We start from the raw sequence: 5040 nt of genomic DNA on the forward strand, positions 1-5040 counted from the left end.
TCCGAGTGAGCCTAAGATTGTGTACGAGTGAGCCTAAGATTGTGTTTGTCTTGTAACGTCGCATGCCTCCCCTTTTATAGATGAAGGGGGGCATGCACAAAGGTCCTGAGCCCTGACATGTGGGCCTAGGGACATAAAGAATATAGCACTTGGGGCTACAAACGTTTGCTGTTGGAGCAATCTTCTTGTGTCCTGACATCCGAGATCTGCGCGTCTTCAGCGTGCAGGGGAGGCTTCTCGTAGAAGGGATGATGAGCACAGTGCGCCGCTCGGCACGGGCGCACTGTTTGTCAACAAACTGGACAGGCGCGCCGTCTACTGGGTGACCCTGACGCCGCCTGCTAGTGGATTAGACATGACGCATTAAATGCTGAGAGGGCACGTCGCCGGTCAGCGTGGTGGCAGGAGACGCGTCCTCTCCGCAATAAATGCAGAGGTTGCACGGCGTTATGGGCCTTTCGTCAGGCACAGCCCGCGTGGCTTATATCACGGGCCACAAGCCACGCGGCAGCACCGGGTCTTTGCCTGAGCGGGGAGCGTAGGGCAGGGCCTGGACGCGTGTCAGCACCGGACCCTTACTCAAGCAGGGGTCCTCCCCGTTCCGGGACTTTGCTAAGGCCCGGACCTTACTCGGAGGGACCTGGGGCCTACTCGAGAGACCCGGCATGCCTTCTTGGGAGCTCCGGACTTGTATGCACAGGGGTCCGGTGTCCTACTATAGAGGTCCGGACCCAATGATGCATCCTGGGATGTATTACCTTTCCTTGCCACGTGGTGCCTTTAGACCTGCCCATGTAGTGGGGTCGGGTGCCGTTCTCCGTGTGACCAGGGGACGTCGTACATGTACAGCGCCTTCATACTGTAGAAGAGGGTACCCCTGATTTAGGGTACCGACAGGCGCCGATTTGGCAAAGTCCACCAAGGTTTCCAAGATGGGCGCCAAATCTGAGGCTACCGTCGCGGCTGGAAAGGCGAAGAAACCGCCGGCGGCCAATTCGACCGCGGATGCCGGTGCCAAGCCGACCAAATTAGGCAAGAAGGCACCGGTGCTTGCCGACGCCAAGGCAAAAGCCAATGCGACCGTCATCGGCAAGGAGCAGTCGGCGGCGGAGGTGGAGGTTGAGGAGGACATGGTGTTGACCAAGCAGGCAGAGGAAGGCACCAACGACCTCATCTCCAAGTTCCAGGACCTGCCCAGTCGGCTACAGGAGATGCTAATGCCGGACCTGGCGTGCCTCTCGCAGCACTCCAAGGCGTACCTGTCTGCGGCGAACGTCGGGATCGCCGACGTCGTGCGCCTGATCCTCGGCGGCCGGTGGGCGACAGTGGCCGCCTCCGCGGCATCAGTGGCGATGTTCCTGCCGCTCTTCATGCTCACTGCGCTGGTGCGGCGCATGGGCCCGTACCTGCCGCTCCTGCACCGCGCACTATTGCTGGCGCAAGCGTACCTCGCCATCTACTTCACGACGCTCGCGCTCACCGCGGCCGCCACGGGGCTGGAGCCACTGCGCTTCGTCCACGCGACCTCCCCCGCCGCCTATGCCTAGACGCAGGCCATGCAGTCACTCGGCTTCATGGCCTACCTCATGCTCCAGATGGTGGACCTCGTCGTCGTCTTCTCGAGCACCGCCTCCCTCGAGGACGACGACAACGAGGACACCGCCAAGGCCCTCGGGCTTGCGCAGATAGTGGTCGGCCTCGCCGCCGGCGTGCACCACTACGCCGTCTTCCATCGCGCCGCGGCATGGGCCGCACCCTGCGCCAACTGGCGCGTGTACGCCGTTTACACGGCCTGCTTCGCAATCGTGTGCACCTGCGCGCACGTCGAGAGGAGGAAGAAGGCCTACCTCGCGGGCACCGACCGCGCCGCCGAGGAGTGGAAGAAGAGCTGAGCTGATCACATCAGGAACAGAGAGAGGGAACTTCTCTAGGAGAAAAAAATCCCAATACGGTGGTCGGTGGAAGCCCAACTGCCCATGTGCGTGAACGTAACCCAGAATTTAGGAAGAAAAAGGAGGGTATAAAAGTAAAAGAATACGAGAGCAAGTTGTGATTTTCCTTTTTTCTTCCCTTTTCTACATTTATTATTTGAAAGTCAACTAGAGGGGGGTGGATAGGCGGATTCTGAAAATTATAAACTTAAGCACACACTACAAGCCAGGGTTAGCGTTAAAAATGAATCCGAGTTCGAAAGAGAGGGGAAAACAAATCAACCAAGAAATAAGGCGGATGAACACGGTGATTTGTTTTACCGAGGTTTGGTTCCAAAGAACCTAGTCCCCGTTGAGGTGGTCACAAAGACCGGGTCTCTTTCAACCCTTTCCCTATCTCAAACGGTCACCTAGACCGAGTGAGCTTTCTCCTTAATCAACCGGGTCACTTAGATCCCGCAAGGACCACCACACACTTGGTGTCTCTTGCTTTGATTACAAGTCACTTTGAGAACAAGAATGATGAAGAAGAAAGCGATCCAAGAAACAAGAGCGCAAAGAACACGAACAAAACACTCTCTCTAGTCACTAGGTGTTTGGAGTGAGTTTTGGACTTGGAGAGGCTTTAATTCTTTTGAATTGTGTCTATGAGTGAATGCACTAGCTCTTGTATTGAATGTGAAGTGCTGGAAACTTGGATGCTTGGAGTGGTGGTGGTTGGGGGTATTTATAGCCCTCAACCACCACATAGCCGTTAGGGATGGCTGCTGTCGATGGGCGCACCGGACTGTCCGGTGCGCCAGCCACGTCACCCAACTGTTAGGGTTCGGGCGTTGTCGACCGTTGGAGGCTTTGTCTTCTAGTGGCACTGGACAGTCCAGTGCCGCACCGGACAGGGACTATTCACTGTCCAGTGCGCCTCTGACGAGCGGCTCTGACTCTGCACGCACTGTTGTTCATTGTAGCTCTGATTCTTCAGCTTTTGCAGTCGATCGTTGCGTGAAGGAGTCGTTGCTCTGCTGGTGCACCGGATAGTCCGGTGGCACACCGGACAGTCCGGTGTGCCAGAACAGGGCACACGCGGTTTCTTGCTCCTTTTGAATTTGAACCCTTTCTTCAATCTTTTATTGGTTTGTGTTGAACCTTTATGCACCTGTATATCATATACTCTAGAGCAAACTAATTAGTCCAATATTTGTGTTGGGCATTCAACCACCAAAATTGTTTATAGGAAAAAGGTTAAACCCTATTTCCCTTTCAACCTCCTCCTTTTTGGTGATTGATGCCAACACAAACCAAAGCAAATATATAAGTGAAGAATTGAACTAGTTTGCATAAGGTAAGTGCATAGGTTACTTAGAATTAAACCAATTTATAGTTTTACTAGATATGCATGGATTCTTTCTTTTATTTAACATTTTGGACCATGCTTGCACCACTTGTTTTGTTTTTGCAAATTGTTTTGGAAAGTCTTTTCGAAATCTTTTTACAAATAGTCAAAGGTTTATGAATATGATTGTAAGAAGCATTTTCAAGATTTGAAATTTTCTCCCCCTGTTTCAAGTGCTTTTCCTTTGACTGAAATAAAACTCCACCTGAATAAAATTCTCCTTTTAGTTTTCAAGAGTGTTTTAATAGATATCAATTGGAAGTATATAGTTTAGATGCTAATTTTGAAAATACTAACCAATTGAAAATGAACATACCAATTTGAAATATTAAAAAATTTCGAAAGGTGGTGGTGCGGTCCTTATGCTTTGGGCTAATACTTTCTCCCCCTTTAGCATTAATTGCCAAAAACGGAGACTTTGTGAGCCCTCTTTGCTTTCTCCCCCATTGGTACAAGTAAATATGAGTGGAAGAATATACCAATTTGAGAGTGGTGTGGAGTGACGATGAAGAATAAATGATACAGGTAGAGTGGAGTGGAAGCCTTGTCTTCGTCGAGTACTCCATTTCCCTTTCAATCTATGACTTAGTATAGAAATACACTTGAAAACACATTAGTCGTAGCCATGAAAGAGATATGATCAAAGGTATACAAATGAGCTATATGTGCAATGTTTCAATCAAAATTCCGAGAATCAAGTATATTTAGCTCATTCCTAATTTTGCTAAAGGTTTTCTTATCTAATGGCTTGGTAAAGATATCGGCTAATTGTTCTTTGGTGCTAACATAAGCAATCTCGATATCCCCCTTTGTTGGTGATCCCTTAGAAAGTGATACCGAATGTCTATGTGCTTAGTGCGGCTGTGTTCAACGGGATTATCCGCCATGCGGATTGCACTCTCATTATCACATAGGAGAGGGACTTTGCTCAATTTGTAGTCATAGTCACTGAGGGTTTGCCTCATCCAAAGTAATTGTGCACCACAATGGCCTGCGCCAATATACTCGGCTTCGGCGGTAGAAAGAGCTACTGAGTTTTGTTTCTTTGAAGTCCAAGACACCAGGGATCTCCCCAGAAACAGACAAGTCCCTGATGTGCTCTTCATATCAATTTTACACTCTGCCCAATCAGCATCTGAATACCCTATTAAATCAAAAGTGGGTCCCTTGGGTACCAAAGTCCAAACTTAGGAGTATAAACTAAATATCTCATGATTTTTTCACGGCCCTAAGGTGAACTTCCTTAGGATCAGCTTGGAACCTTGCACACATGCATACGGAAAGCATAATATCCGGTCGAGATGCACACAAATAGAGTAAAGATCCTATCATCGACTGGTATACCTTTTGATCTACGGATTTACCTCCCGTGTCGAGGTCGAGATGCCCATTTGTTCCCAAGGGTGTCTTGATGGGCTTGGCATCCTTCATTCCAAACTTGGTAAGTATGTCTTGAATGTACTTTGTTTGGCTGATGAAGGTGTTGTCTTGGAGTTGCTTGACTTTAAATCCTAGGAAATACTTCAACTCCCCCATCATAGACATCTCGAATTTTTGTATCATGATCCTACTAAACTCTTCAGAAGTAGATTTGTTAGTAGACCCAAATATAATATCATCAACATAAATTTCGTATACAAACAAATCATTTGCAATAGTTTTAGTAAATAGTGTAGGATCGACTTTTCCGACTTTGAAGTCATTAGTGATAAGGAAATC

At 49.0% G+C, this 5040-nt stretch overlaps 1 pseudogene; it reads left to right on the forward strand.

Moving 5' to 3' along the window:
• The first annotated feature begins 932 nt into the window (after window positions 1-932).
• LOC103636959 (uncharacterized) lies at window positions 933-1892 on the forward strand (annotated as a pseudogene).
• Window positions 1893-5040: the final 3148 nt, after the last annotated feature.

Source organism: Zea mays, chromosome 8 (genome assembly GCF_902167145.1).
Source record: "Zea mays cultivar B73 chromosome 8, Zm-B73-REFERENCE-NAM-5.0, whole genome shotgun sequence".
NCBI classification, from domain to species: domain Eukaryota; kingdom Viridiplantae; phylum Streptophyta; class Magnoliopsida; order Poales; family Poaceae; genus Zea; species Zea mays.